This window comes from Temnothorax nylanderi, unplaced genomic scaffold (genome assembly GCF_030848795.1).
Source record: "Temnothorax nylanderi isolate EJ_2023f unplaced genomic scaffold, tnyl_v1.0 TNYL_tig0054_pilon, whole genome shotgun sequence".
Taxonomy (NCBI): domain Eukaryota; kingdom Metazoa; phylum Arthropoda; class Insecta; order Hymenoptera; family Formicidae; genus Temnothorax; species Temnothorax nylanderi.
This window is the reverse complement of record NW_027249116.1, coordinates 522616-537922: the sequence shown is the minus strand read 5'-3', so window position 1 is coordinate 537922 and position 15307 is coordinate 522616. Positions and strand designations below refer to the sequence as shown.

Genomic DNA, 15307 nt, shown 5'->3' with positions numbered 1-15307 from the left:
GATAATACTACGCTGTTAAATTATACTCAATTTGAGTCATTTTAAACCATTCCTATAGGTCGCCACTGCTCTTACTCAATATGTCGTTTTAATTTAACTAAACCAAATAATAAATTTCGACACGCATGGCAGTTAAAAATAACAAAATGTTATTTAACTCTAGGTATTGGTTTAAATTTCCTCTTTTACCATTTAACAGAGGGTATCACGTGTGTTCTCTGTATGACAATATGTGACAATACCGCCGCGGAATCGAGTGGGTGGAATCGCGCGCAATTAACGGCCGTCACGATCGACAAGCAGGAAAGAGTTGTTTTTCGGCTCCAGCGGCTGGAATTACGTTGCTCCCGCATAACTATAAATACCGTTGTCATGTCGCCTGTGAAATGTAAGCGGAGGAAATGTTAGAGGACGCGAGTTCCCTCTGCCCTTTCCGCATCCATGCCCGTCGAGCGACCATAGAGCATGGTGACAGGAAGGGCCGGGAGGGGCGGGAGGGAAGAGAGAAACAGCCCATGGCTCTTCCGTCGTTGCTAATGCAAGCAATTATTTTTCGTGAGTCTCGACACGTCCGTAATCTCTCTCTCTCTCTCTCTCTCTCTCTCTCTCTCTCTCTCTCTCTCTCTCTCTCTCTCTCTCTCTCTCTCTCTCTCTCTCTCTCTCTCTCTCTCTCTCTCTCCCTCCCTCCGTGGTACGCAACGACCGTACCAGGAAGAATTAAGATCCGCCGAGTGCCAATCCTCTCCTCCTTCGCTCACAAGCCCTTCCTCGCCCCTGTCCCTTTGTGCGCTCCCGACCGATACTCGAAGCAATTTTGCAGAAGAGACCGGAGCCCTCCCAAGTGTTCGGTCTTCCGTACAAAGGAGCGACCCCGTTACATTCCCTTCGCCGCGAACACGTCTTCAGTGATCCTCCGTCGTCCTTTTGTCTCCATGCCCGGTGCGAAAGGATCGTGCGAGCGCGATCGTATCCGTTCGACTAATTGACCGGTTTAAGCAATTACGAGCGCCCTCCTCTCCCGCCCTTCCCCACCCCTTTAATTGAATCGCCGCGATATTTGCGTCTGAGTCAATGCCGGCTGCGAATGACTCACGGCGGCAGATCGTTGACGTGTCGCTGACGCGTTGCGCGTCGAGGTGTCACTCCTCCACTTAGCTAATTAATCATTAATACACATACTCTTATGAATATATAATCTAATTCTAGATAACGATTACTGCAGAGAATTAATATGATTATAAACAAAAAAGATAATTTAATTATCTTTTTTATATGTTTTTTTACGTTATCTTTCTTTTTATTATTTTATTTTGAATTTAATCATATTATTTTTACGCAATCGCACGAAGGAAGCGTTGAAAGCAGTCTCGTCCGAGTTAAAGTTAGCAGGCGTGGCTTTAGATAGCCTTTCCTTGCGGATATTGCCACATGTGGATCGTACAACAATCTTAAGATGATGCGCCAATTAAAGCGTATGTAGAACGGAGTTAAAGATAACCGCCTCGTGCCGAGGATAGTTTCGTGACGTGTAATTAACGGGCAAAACCCGAGTCGTTAAATTTAGATGGCACCGTATCCTAGAATACTGCATTGACTTTTATCGCGCGTATTCAGGACGCTCGATAAGCCAGATCGGTCAGATCTTGTTCCTGGAGGCATTTGTCCAACGTGTCGAAAGTCGAAACGTATCTCGTATCGCAGCGACAACGAGAAAAAGGTGACAAGATACCGCATGCGTGTAATCTTCTACGTGATAAAGGACTCGGAACATTAATCATGATAAAATACTTGATTTGAGTTCAACGCACAGGTGATAGGACGACAGATAGGATAAGGAAAGAAATGTCGCTATTGTGCGAAGGTGAAAGCGCGCGTCCTCCTCGCGCGAGATTATTTCTCTGAAAGTCTGAAGGACCCGGGCTTCACGGAATTTGTGCGATTGCGAGGCAGCTCGCTCGCTCGAGATCGCCGCTGGCTGGTTGGATGGCAAGCTGGCTGGCTGGCTGGCTGGCTGGATGCACCCTTTCGCATCGATGCCGGCAGGCAGGCAGCGCCGCGTTGCCGGGCAACCAGACGGCCAGACTGCCGTCTGCCGATCGGTCGGGGTGCGCGGGAGATCACGCGCGTGCCAGACGGGGAGGGTAGGAGGGTGGCGGGGTGGTACAAGAGGGCAGAAGGGCCGCAGGGAGGATCGGTAGGGCGGTGGGGATGGTTCCGAAGGGCGTTGGAGGGGTGATACCTCACGCGGCCCCCTCTCACCCCCGAGCACACACAATGAGGGTTGCTGATAGATTGGCGCGGCAGTGGGGGCAAGTGCAGCGCGACATCGGCGTCGCAGGGGCGGAGGCGCGGTGGAATGGTGGGATGCTGATCCGGCAGGGTCGGAGCCGCCAGAGGGTGCACCTACGGAGGAAAAAATGAATATTCGCCAAAATGATTTCGGGACCGGCGACTACTATGAGCGAATTGTTTTTTCCGGCGGGAATAATCGATGGCCCTCGTCGTCGTCGCGCGTCGCTCTTTCGACTCTTGGTTTTTATTTCGCTTTTATTTCGTCGATGGCGTTGTAACCAAATTGCTCGCCCAATACCGCGAACCGGTCTCTCCGGCCGGATTTACGAGGATAGATTGATCGAGCGGAGATTCGCCGTTCGCGGTTTCTGCTCTCTGCGGATTATCGCGACACTAAGATGGAAAAATAAATTGCCAGGAGAGAGATACGTCGCGCCTCGCGCTCTATTTTTTCCCCTTCTCCGTGCCAAGATTACAGGATCACTGTAATTTTTTATTTATATGGGTAATTAAATGAGAGGCCGTAGAAGAAAAAACAAATTTTCATTGGTTTATAATAGCAAGTAGGGAAATCGATCAGCAGGCCATTGAGAAAGGATTAATTAAATATGGTAATTCGATTCGACGCGTCCGATATCAATCCGATAATTTGAGAGAGCGAATACATAATTTCATTTTGCAGATTATCAAGGCCGTTATATATATGTATACGGTTAAAATTAAACGGAGAGAATATACAAACGACACAAAATGAATGAGAAAATTGGATCTCAAGAAACTGATCTTTCGAGATAAAATAAGACCCGAAAATATTTTTTAACGTTATCTCCATTATCTATTTTACACTAATATAGGCAAGCAACTCTTTCACTCGCGCAATCTTTTCCAAACGAAAATACAAAAAAAAAATCATTTTCACAGTTCGAAAGCTCCGTATTCCTTCGACGAGCTTCTCGCAAACCGTCAATTATCGGCGTACACGGTCTCTTTCTCTTTATTCAAAACTAAACATTGTTTACGGTGGCGCTTTGTGCCGCTGCCTGCGGCAGTTCCGCGCTTTGAGCGGCGAGATATCGCGTACGCGAAATGCAATGCGGCAATGGCAGTGATAGCGGTAGCGGTAGCGGCAGCGGCAGTAGCGAATAATAAATAAAGACGAAAGGCGTAGCCTAAACGAGCAGTCGGTGGCAGCGCATGCGGTCGCGCCGTCCCTGGTCGGCGACGTCGCGGTGCCGGACGGAGAGGGACGCGGCGAGAGGGGGTAACCGACGGCCGTCGACGGGGTGTCAGGGGCGGCCGTGCCAGACGAGGCGAGGTCAGTTATCCGCCACGCCCGACGTCGACGTCGTCGCTACAGTACGGCGCATTGCATTTTCGGCGGTTCCGCGCCGCGCCGCGCCGCCGCCGCCTGCGTATCGCCGCATTGCCAACGTTTCTCGTTTTTTCCTTCCCACGACCAACCTCCCTCTTCTAAGGTCACCACCCCCGCGTCCGTTCCCTCGCTCGCGCTATCCCTTTCTCTTTCTCTCTTTCGCGGGTCTCTTTTTGCTCCGTATCTCCCTCTTTCGCTCTTTTCCGTTATTTCCCGATTACCGGACTTCGCCTTTTTGTTTTAGTTCTGATTTCTCTCTCTCTCTCTCTCTCTCTCTCTCTCTCTCTCTCTCTCTCTCTCTCTCTCTCTCTCTCTCTCTCTCTCTCTCTCTCTCTCTCTCTCTCTCTCTCTCCTCTCGTCGTTTTTTCCCTTCTAATGATTTAATTTTAAACTTTCTGTATTATTGTGTCATCACAGATGGATTTCCTTTTGTAAGATCGTTATTGTTTGATTGATTGTCCTGTAATTGCATTGAATGTCGGAGAGCGATGATTGTTGTAGATAAATTAATCCGTATAAACCGGATATTTATCGCATCGAATAACAAATGTATTTTTAATTGATATTGCGTTTCACAGGTTGTCAAGCTAATTTTACATATAGAATTAATCGAAGCAGTTCTGGTAATCGCTCGCATCGTTTGTCAAGGACAATAAAATGATGAAATCAGCTTCCTTTCTCAAGTCCATATAAATTCTATTTTCTATCGTGTACATCCTTGAATTTTAACCACATTCGCTTATGTATCTCCTTTCGTGCTCCGGCGGAATCTTTTCTTTTCCCGAGTGCAATAAATGTCTCCCTCTCTCTTCCCCACCCCTGCAACCTGCAACGTCGTTGCGGGTTTGACCGAGCATCCATGCCACGATGCGTCGGAACCGCTCGCGCGAGTCGCATAGTCGTTGTTTTGCGACGCCGACGAACGGAATCTGGCGATGACCATCTGTCTGTCCATCCGCCGCGCCGCGCCGCGCCGCGCCGTTCGCCTCGATACCGGGAGAACCGATATTTTCGATTCCGGATGCACTCTCCTCTCGGCTGTAACTCCTATCCCGTGCACGCGCGACGCGGCTCGATCAGGAGCGACTTCTCGTCGAGCCGCCCACACGAGCACGCGCGATCAATGTCGAGGTGCATCTATACGGGGAGGAGAACAAGCAACGACATACCGTTTTAGGCGCGACCGTATGCGCCACCCTAATTTTCCATACGCTCGAAAATGTACGGATAATGGGCTCGGGCGGACACGCGACGTCCGTGTGAATTTTATTCCTCCTCGCGTTATCCGGATGTTATACAACTCGTGCTGCTGGTCGGTGGAAAAATTAATTTTTCTCGCATCGGAATTGCATCGATGACTTCAACTGTCGGCGCCAAGTCAATATATATTTATCGTTCGATTTAATCCTCGCGGATTAATTACGTCGTAACTTATGTAGCAGAATTCTTGCAGCAAAGTTATTCGAACCTACCTTCGTCCTTCTTCGTGAACAGTCATCTGCGGAGGCTTAAGACTACGGCTGCAACCTATAATATATTAGCCATCACTCGGCGTTATCGGAAGCGTAACTGACGAGTGGAGCGACTAAAAGCCTGCGATATTATCTGCGCGCGTATAGCCCGTCGGTATTTCCATTCTTCGCTTTATCTCCGAGCTCTCTCTGTCTCTGTGTCCTTTTGGAAATCTACCGCAACGTGTCATAGCAGTATCGATTCGCCGCGCACGTTTCTCTTTATCGCGCGCGACGTCTCTGCAACGCGCAGGCCGTGCACGTTGTGTGTTGCACCGGCTGCAACGAGATAGGTGCCAAGACACTCGGACGCTAATGGCTGCTACAATAATGCGTTTACGGGAAAGTTCGAAATAAATTTATGACGTAGGTCCATCCAGCATACGTCTTAGTATCCGATAATTCTGAACATTCTTCTTCAATAAAATGCAACAAAATGAACTTTTAAAACATGGCAGAGAAAAATCAGATAGCTCGGACTGTGAAGAAAATCATGACGTTGACCGGCTAATTAGTCCAACGATAAGGTCCGATTTGCGTGCTTCACGGTGCACGGTTTATTACCTCATTTACATGTTGCGAATCTTCCGATTCTTTAAGAACCGAGTATACACGTTCCGAAAACTACGGTTATCTAGAAGCGGAATCGTATACGCGCGTCGAACGACCGGTTTCCAAACGACCGGATATCACGGCCAAGCACAGGTTTTATATCACGCTTTTTGTCGCCCGGTCTTTATTACCGGTCGACTTGATCGAATAAATCGAACACGACCCTTACCTCTCCGAGATACAGGCGAGCTGCGGCGAACGGTTCGCCGTGGCGAGTTGCGCTTCGCTAAGAAGATTAATTGTAGACTGCAGGAAGGACCGCCGCCGATTTCGCGCGGATACGGCAGCCGTATTACGGCTCGCACTTCCGGTTCCGCGATCATGCGTGTAATCGATACTTACCATGCGCGACTACGCCCCCCCCCCCCGCTTTGCAGCCGCAAACGCGCATTCCGAATATCGGAATACAAACTCAAAAAATCGATCACGTAAAACATTGCTACTCGCAAACATTTTATTAATTAGCCAAACACACACAAAATATTTTTCATTTCTTTAAATTTTCTACAAAGTAGACATTTTCAATGTAGCTCGATTAGAAACGGAATTAATTTCAAGATTAATTTGTAATACTTTAATTCGCTGTTGGACAAAAATTAAGTTCGAATTTCCGAGACAGGTCGTTTTCTGAGCTCGCTACTGCAATCGAATCATCGTCTCGTGTCCGTCTGCAGGGCCATTCGAAGACTCCGTCAGGGTCGTTCCGAAGAGCGAGCATCGTCTCGTGTCGCGATCGCAATATGCACTTGAGGCACTTGAGACACGTGAGAGAGAGAGAGAGAAAGCGAGACAGAGAGAGAAACGGCGTTAATGAGACAAAAGAAGGCGAGTCCGCGATGCCGCGAGAGGAAAAAATTTGGCCGAAGAAGCTGACCGAAGCCACTGATGGCGTGAGTCTTTTCAAACCGTAGCGCGTGACGATGAATTAAAAGTTTAGCACAAAATTCAGCACATCGAACACGAGTATGCCAACACGAGCGGAGAATCCGAGTCATCGCTCAGCATTAAATAGCGAGCCTACACGTTTTATCGCTTGCAGATGTTTTTATGCACGACGTAACGACGCACTGCTAAACGTTAAACAACCCACTCAACATCGCCGCTCCGAGACAGTAGGTATGCTCCCGAGTTCTTTCTTTGCAGCGGAAGCCGTAATCGTACCTATGATCGCTCGAACGGAACACGATTTGATTCCTCAGACGCATTAATTTCAGTTTTAGGGATTTAGACGTCCGTTTCCCACAAAATGTTATCCTCTTCTCGCTCGGAATAAAGACGAATATGAGGCCGATATAAGGCTACGAAAAGCGGGCGAGAGGTGAAAAGTTATAAAAAAAAGAAGCGAGGATTAATATCGTAGGTGGTATATCCTCGGCGCAGAACTCGTAGAAAGTTTGCGTGGAGGAGGATGACGAGCGCGCCTTACGGACAACGAGCAATAAAAATCGCCGGGTAAGTCTGGTCAGTCCTGGTTCCTCTCAGCGGGGAACTTTGGTCGATGGTGGAAGCTAGGCCGAGTCCCAATCTCTCGCTATATGCACCTCTTCTACCCTCTCTCTATATATAAGCTTTCTTTTCTTTTCCTCCGTGGAATTGGTCCCGGTCGTCCCGGAGAACCCTAGAGACCTTCACGAAAACATCGGTCGCGCGTTCTCTTAACTCGCTCGACGACGCTCTCTCGGGCTACTCTAAATATTTTACCTCGCTGAAATTTTACCGGCGCTCCGAATGCATTTCCTCGCGCTCCGTTATGGAAAAGAGGTGTTCTCCGTGCATTTGCGCGCCGACTGTCATATAAATGCCATAACACTCGAATGCTAAGCATTTCACGAGCGCTAAGCGCGGGTCGCGAGCTCTGGAGTTCACCAGTTCGGCGTTTTTGGGATGCACAAACGCAACGAATCGCGTCCCGAAAAATTGTGACGCGTGCACCGGCGCGACCTCGCCCGTACAAAGAATTGGCAACAACAAAGCAACAACAATGAGCGCCGGGCTGCCGAGAATTTCTTTCATTTCCTACGGCGTGTGTAATTATAGACTTTCAAGGACACCAGACACGTCGTTGAAATTAACATGTGGGAGCTCTCGCGGGGCTCTTTGTTGCAATAAATTCGCCAAGTAACTCCGGGTTTCCTCCGCATTTGCGGCGCTTAAAGCTCGTCACGCGTCTAAAATAGCACGAATACCTTCGCGACGATATATGAATGCACTCCTAATTCGTGATTCGTCATCGGAATAACATTGTCAGCCAGATTGTACATTAGAGGCCGATTTAGTAACAAGATTTATATCAGTTGTTTTCGAAATATTAAATCGATTGCTCACAGGATCGATCGAGAAACCTAGAAAGGGCAAAATCGTCCAATTATAGATGCGAGATATTCGCGTATTCGTGTATTCTGATTTAGATACGTTAGACGTACACAATGTCACACATTTCTAATATATTTCGCCGTATATTTTTACACTTGATTACAATTTGTTCGCGTTAAAGCGTCAGAGGGGCGCTCGCCCGCCGAAAAGATGTGCGCACGTGGCGCACACATCTCTCCATCTCCATTTTCGCACTGCAGCGCACCAGCTGCCTGTGCGAGCGTCGGAAGCGAGCGTTCTCGACGACGACGACGACAACGATAACGTTTCACACACCGACCGCGACGCAAAGGCGAATGCGCGGGGTTCAAAGGCAAACGCGGTCATTACGCTCAGCTGCGCGACAAATTAAACGGACAAAGGTCCGCGTACTTGACTTTGAATTCCGCCACCGACTACTACGAAAACGATCGTCAATGGTGCACTTTAAACGCTCGCATTGCTTCCTCTCTCTCCCTCTCTCTCTCTTTCTCTCTCTTTCTTTTCGCGACCCGTTCCCTCGGCCGGCTTTGTCCTCCGCCGCATAAAAGCGCGGAGCGCTGATTATTTTCGATTAACATTTTTATTTGGCCGTTCAACTGGCGTCAGTTGAAAATCGCAATGAACTTTCCGAATAATCCATATAGAATTATTCCTATTTTACTTTCTATAAAGAAAATATAATGGAATTCTAAAAAATGTCAAGACATAAATATTTGTATTTACCACTTTATGTAGGATAAATAAAATACATGATTTAAAAGAGGTAAATGCGATTTTAGGAAAATTGACGTTCGTTGGGCGTTTCGAGTTGCCAAAAAATTGGAAAATATTTTGATGAACGCTTACCAGTACTTTCGGGAAGTTCGTAACGTTGTATATAACGTTTGTAATTAGACGGTACGGGTATGGTGATCGATGGATACGAGTCTGCGGATGGTAAAGCACCCCCCTGCTGCCCCCGCCTCCGCTCGTCTGACGATCGGTCCAACAACCACCCGGCCCTCACTACATCTCCCATCTGCCTCGGTACGTTATTGGCACCGGCTGATATGGCCGATGCGAATTCGCTATAGCCATCCTGAGGGAGAGGCGAGAGCGAAAAATGCGGGGTGAGCGGGGAATCGGACGGACAGTCGTTTCGTACGTTATGCGCCCATATGCGCGGTACAAAATGCAAAAAAAGATCTCACGGTACGCCTTCGATATAGCGACGAAAAAAATGTAGAAAAATAAAAAATTATGATATATAAAAAGAGAATGCTAACGTCGGCCACAAAAACAAATAAGATTGTTTTTGGCCGACGTTAGCTTTCTCTTTTTTATTCTCTGCACAAAGATGTATCCTATGTTTCAAATATTTAAGACAGCCTGAAAAATTCATCGCTAACGAAGCTTGGATTTTAAATTTCCTTGACGACTGAAACCTACTTGGGCTAAATGAGTTTTATCAAAGTTTCTTATAATATATATCTGAGACAATTCATTTTGTTGAAATAATCCATATTCTATTTTTTATTCAATGTAAAGATTTAAGCGTGAATTGAACATGTTCAATTTTCAACCAAATCGTGGATACATATCTAATATGGCATACCTACTATTAACTTGAGATCCATTTTCGATGTGTGTTAAACAATGTTCAGGACGGATACCGAGACTGCAATGTCGAGCGAATCGAATGATAACGCCGAGTGAGCAGCGAGATCAGGCGCTTATGCAACTCCGAATTGAGTCGTTGAGATTTGCGACGGAAGATAGAACCGAGTGTGTGTGTGTGTGTGTATATGAGAGAGAGAGAGAGAGAGAGAGAGAGAGAGAGAGAGAGAGAGAGAGAGAGAGAGAGAGAGAGAGAGAGAGAGAGAGAGAGAGAGGAGCAAAGGGCTGTAAGCAGATGCTCGAGTACCTTGCTTCGCCGCGCATTAGCATTTGATACACCTGGTAATGCCGAGCGAATAATCAGCCAATCTGGCCGCGAGGTTTACACTTCGCCGCCTGCCGTCTAATCGATAAGGCGATTCTCTCGAAAGCATTCCGCGAACGCGAGTCAGCCGTGTGCGAGAACCGAGTTCGAGAATCGTTCACCGAGAGGACGCGCCCCAAAATCTAAATCCCCGAACAGTTTGGTAGGACGCAAGTCGAGGGAGATTGTTCTCAAACTTGTCTCCTTCGGATTAACGCTTGGATAATTCGTTTCCATTAATGACGTTAGTCATCGGTAATAGTTTAACGCAGCGTAACAGTTACCTTCGAAAATAATTTCGTTGTTTTTAAATACCTGATAAAAACCTTGGAAAGATCTCAGGTTCGGCCCTGCGACGCGACATCGGGCGGAAGTAGATACGGTCCGCGTTTGATCGGTCGCCAGGCCGGCCGCCCGATATAAAATTTCCATTTGGGTCGGCGGCCCAATAGTGTGTTGATTATCGATCGTATGCGGCATACCGCACGGCGGTTCAGCCGCGCGGAGCTATATACCGGTCTGCGAATTGGTTTCCATGTTGGCGCTGGAATAAGGATTTCGCCTCGAAAAACAACAGATATGTATGTACTTCAGAACAAGTCTGCGCTAAATCCTTCTCCGAAATTATTTATTACGTTAAGAAACGAAGCGTGAAACAGTCTCTAATGATTCTATTTGCAAACATTATATGTAATATTTGTTTACCAGAGTATCACTATTAATATTAACGCCATGTAATAGCAAAATGTTTAATTAGAGCTATTTATTAGTACTTTACATTATACGATTCTTAAGCTGATAAAACGAAAAAAGACGTACGCGTATTTTAAATAAATCCGACACTTACTTTATACCTCGTTATATCGTAAACTCGTTATGTCGTTGTAGATGTAGACGATCCTTCCTTATTACTCCGTTGCTCGTACAGCCACCCTGGTATCCGCCCTAGCCTCGATCGCGATTCGCGCGATATAGTTCTAGGTCGGATATAGCTCGCGTGAGCGTATATGAGCCGACGAATGCTCCGCGGCATTAAAATTTCAGACGTACGGTGTACGCCGGGGCACTTGTACGTACACACGCCGGATGTATAAATAGCCGGGCGCGCTTCTATAAGAGGGAGCGCGTCGAGGTAGGGGGTAACGCCTTCGGCATTTTCAATGGACTCGTTAGAGCCGGTCGCTTCGATCTCTCGTTACCCGTTGATAAGGGCTTGGCGCGCGCTTTAGTTCCGCGACGCCGACGCCTCGTTTCATCTCGCTGTCGCTTGATCCGCGACCATCGGCAGGTCTACGGGAACGGATAGGGCACGCGGCGCGCGCGCTGCATCGTGTCCCCCCACGATGCGCGACGCAATTGGTCAATCGCTCGTGCAGAATGGCCGCTATATCTGCTCGCGCTCCGCCACTTCTATCTGATATCGGGGCTCAACGTGACCTGCCGTTTCGCGGCTTCGACATCGTGATCTCTTCCTCTTGCGCCGAATTATCGCACATCTCCCATCTTGTTTCGACAGAAGCGATGTAGACGCATTACTCCGTTCTTGCCCTTTTGTCTTCCTTTCCCCGCTTTCTCTTAAAATTTTTTTGTATTTATACCTTCGGTCAACATTTTTAAAGAAGAAAACATAAATGTGACAAGCAGCGATATTCCTGTATGTTATTCTTTTAATATTTTAGAGAGTGACACGTGTCAGTCATTGCAAATGCACTACGACATCGCGCAGCTGTTGTGTCAGGACGATAATGATCGCGCTGGATATCGAGAGCATATATAGGGTGACGAGTTGTACGACAATAAACAAATATCGACTATGTATTCGATTTGTTTGCCCAAGATTGGGAAGGACCCAATCTTTTACCGCATTTCCCCCCCTCTTTTCACGCTCTTGTTCCCTCTCTTTCTGCCGCATATCTCTTCGATGTACAACCAGCCGTCTCGTCCTATTTCATCTCTGCATTCTCAGCCGCATCGCCTTCTGTTTCACAGTCTGTTCCTTATCTTCAATCTTTTCCTTTCCCTCCCTTCTCTACGTCCCGCTGTCAACTGTCCACGTCCCCATGTAGGTCCTTTCGCCTTCTCCACTTGACGTCTTCGCAATCCTGCCGCCACAGTTCATACACATCAAACGTCACTTGGTTTCTCAAATTGCAAGGTCCATCCGGTTAGCTTCCCGGTTAGTGAAATTAGATCCGCCGTATTTCTGTCCCTTTCCTCTCTCCCCCCCTCTCTCTCTCTCTCTCTCTCTCTCTCCCCCCTTTTCCGTTTCTTCCTTGTCTCTACTCAATTTTACAAACGTCGCGCAACGAGCAATCCTGTACATATTCGACGGATCGCCATTAAATTCCCGTTAACGAGCGATGCACCCGAGAAATTAATTTCGCTCCGCTGCGGCTGTTCGATTCCGTTAAATACTTACTATCAATCTTTCGCGATTCGAAATACAGTCCCGATCACATATGAGTCGTACATAAATAAAAACACATTATAATCCCTGCAAGATATCGGACGAAATTTCTAAAGTCCCGTACGTTTTTTGCTCTCGCTCGAATTTCTGTATCGATCGCGCGCGGATTTCCGGATTTTGATTTCCCTGGAGCGTCTACTGACTTTTGGGAAATTTCCCGCTGCCGTTACTTTTCTCGCTCATCTCTACGCGGGTACGTTTTTTTCTCAGAATACATATATTGTACACAGCTATTATTCTTTTAAAAAGTGAAAATCGATTCTTCTTTGAACGAAATTGAGGATTCACGAGCGGTTTTTTCTTTTCTGAGCTGATTTATTATTTGTAAATTTTCTTCTTTTTATATTCTTTTCAAGAACAATTCCACCTTTGTCTAAAAAGATTCTAAGTGTCTGCGCGGGTGGTAACAAGTAACAACGGAATCGAAGAGAAACAAGCGGGAAGAACAACCCATGTGGCTATCGTGTTCCGCGCTATCTCTTTCGTAAGTCATTGACGTGTCTTTTAACTGGTCTCGAAGATTTCTTCGGGCCGTGTTACGGCGCGGAAGCACGTAACGGTTCGAATATCGGGTTCATATATATGAACAGGCTACGGTCGAGCGACGCGGTAGCATGTAAGTGGAATGTGTGTGTGCGCATCCGAGAGGAGATATTTTTATTATCGCCGCTGTCCGCGTGGGTCTCCTGCTGGATTTAAACGTAAAACGCTTTAGCTTCGACCGTAAGAAGTTGTGTCACTTGCAGCGGATGGTAATGGATATACGAGGAGCTGAAAAAGGAACGATAGGAAGTTGCATTATCCGTTATACCACGAAAAGGAGTAACTCGCACTTCCGTCGTCGATTTGGCAGTGATTAAACGTTTTTGGCGAACGCACTCGTGCCTCGAGCATTTTTCAAGTGCGACCTCCTCCTTCTCCCCTTCCTCCTTCCCGGCAGGGTGGTGAATTTATTTGATCGCCGATAATTCCGCTCCGCGTGCAAATAAACGGAGAGGTCGGATATCTCGTTAGGGTCCGGGTGGAGCCGAGCGAGTAGCGTGCGGGATTGAGAGAATCTTCTTTGTGCCCGGCCACTCTCGGATGCATAACTAAAATCGTCAAGAGTTTATCGGCCGTCTTGTTAACGGACGGCCCGACGCGACTCTCTCTGCGAATCGGAAGGGGGACCGACGTTCTTGGCTCCAAATGCAGCCGCTTAAAGTACCGTCCTCTCTACCCACCTCCTCTTTTCCCCGGTACCCTTTGACGTCGAGTGCCTTTATAACGTTCCTCGCATATTATTAGTCGCATTTGCATTCGACTTTGTCTCGTACCTCATTCTCCCCCCCCCCTCTCTCTCTCTCTCTTTTATTTATCTATCTGTCTGTCTTCCGCTTACCCGTTGCATCGAAGAATCGTTTCCCGATGAGAGGAGATTCCTTCTATGCGTCCTGGTCCTCTCCCTGGGATAATATCGATTGTGAAACCGTCTCGCGCTGCTTTTGCGAATGTTGGAGTTTACATCAGCGAGCTGCAGGACACGGAGGTGGCGCCGGGATGCTGTCCGCCTGCAGTTGCACAAGATCGTGTAATAACGGGCAACCCTGCGCGCGCGTTTCTGTATACCTACGGGGACGTATACGATCCGTGCGAGAAGATCGACATCGAGCCGATAGCATCGAGATGCAATACGCACGTGGGTTACGTAAGGCGGCTCGCGTTGAAGCCGCACTGAAAGAAAGCAGAGGCTGATTTATGTACTTAATATAGGAACCGCCGCCCCCCCTTCCCGATAGTACAAGGAAGGAGGACGCGATATGAATCTGGGACAACACCTATCGTATATCTATCTTCCTCCCACTATTTTATGTCATGTCGAATCTATAAAAGTAACGTAAGACTTATTTCTCTGACGTTAATAGCTATATTACGAGATATTCGGGAAATATTCCCAGCGCCATATTGCACATTTCATATTCCATTTTATCCATTAATTCTACGATCGATTTTCATTTTTTTTACAAAGTTATAATTCTGAACGCGAGCTTTCTATTCAGCCCTCGGGCTACGGGAGGATTAACGAAGGCGCATAAAATCGATGCCGCACGGAGGAACGTAACTCCTCTCGCGGATTGCGATCCGATGATGACGGTCGGTGACAGGATACTTATTACTATCATCGGCGCTATTTCTCATGCGCGAGCTCCATATTTGTCGCTCCGCGACTCTCGATGGCTCGAGAAAGAGCGAACGAGAGAGAGAGAGAGAGAGAGATTTACGAAGAAAATATAGTAAAAATTGCAGTAAAGATTTTGTCATCTTGAAATATGCAGGCATAATGGAAATTCCCATATTTCCATTGAGACACAATATACACGATCGTATTTTTTTTATTAGAACGATTAGTGACAATACGCATACAGTTCATTATCAATTTTCACACAGCAATAACCGCTATAGTATCTCGTTGTATTCCAGTTCTACGACCGAGTGTTGTAAAATGGAATATATATTTTTCATGTAATTCATATTACGTGATATTCTCTCCGGGCATATTGTCCCAGATACTTTTACCGTCACACGACACGTGTCGATGTGCGGGTAGGTCATTAAACGCGCGATATTGCGCTCGCGAAGCATATACGGGCGCGAAGAGCGGCGCGACGTTTTCGTGGAACCGTTGTTGTTATCGCGATTATCATTCGTGAGCAGGCGAGTATCGAGATTCGGCGAAAATCTAGGAATTCTGCGACGAA

General features: G+C 47.2%; 1 long non-coding RNA gene across 2 annotated transcripts; it reads left to right on the top strand.

Moving 5' to 3' along the window:
- The first annotated feature begins 5321 nt into the window (after positions 1–5321).
- On the top strand, positions 5322–11918 carry LOC139772849 (uncharacterized). Of its 2 annotated transcripts, XR_011718208.1 has the most exons (4): positions 5322–6903; positions 7002–7239; positions 9037–9168; positions 11782–11918. It is a non-coding gene; the product is annotated as an uncharacterized lncRNA (long non-coding RNA). The 2 variants fall into 2 exon arrangements; XR_011718207.1 differs by lacking the exon at positions 11782–11918 and having other exon boundaries at positions 9037–10263.
- The last annotated feature ends 3389 nt before the right edge of the window (positions 11919–15307 follow it).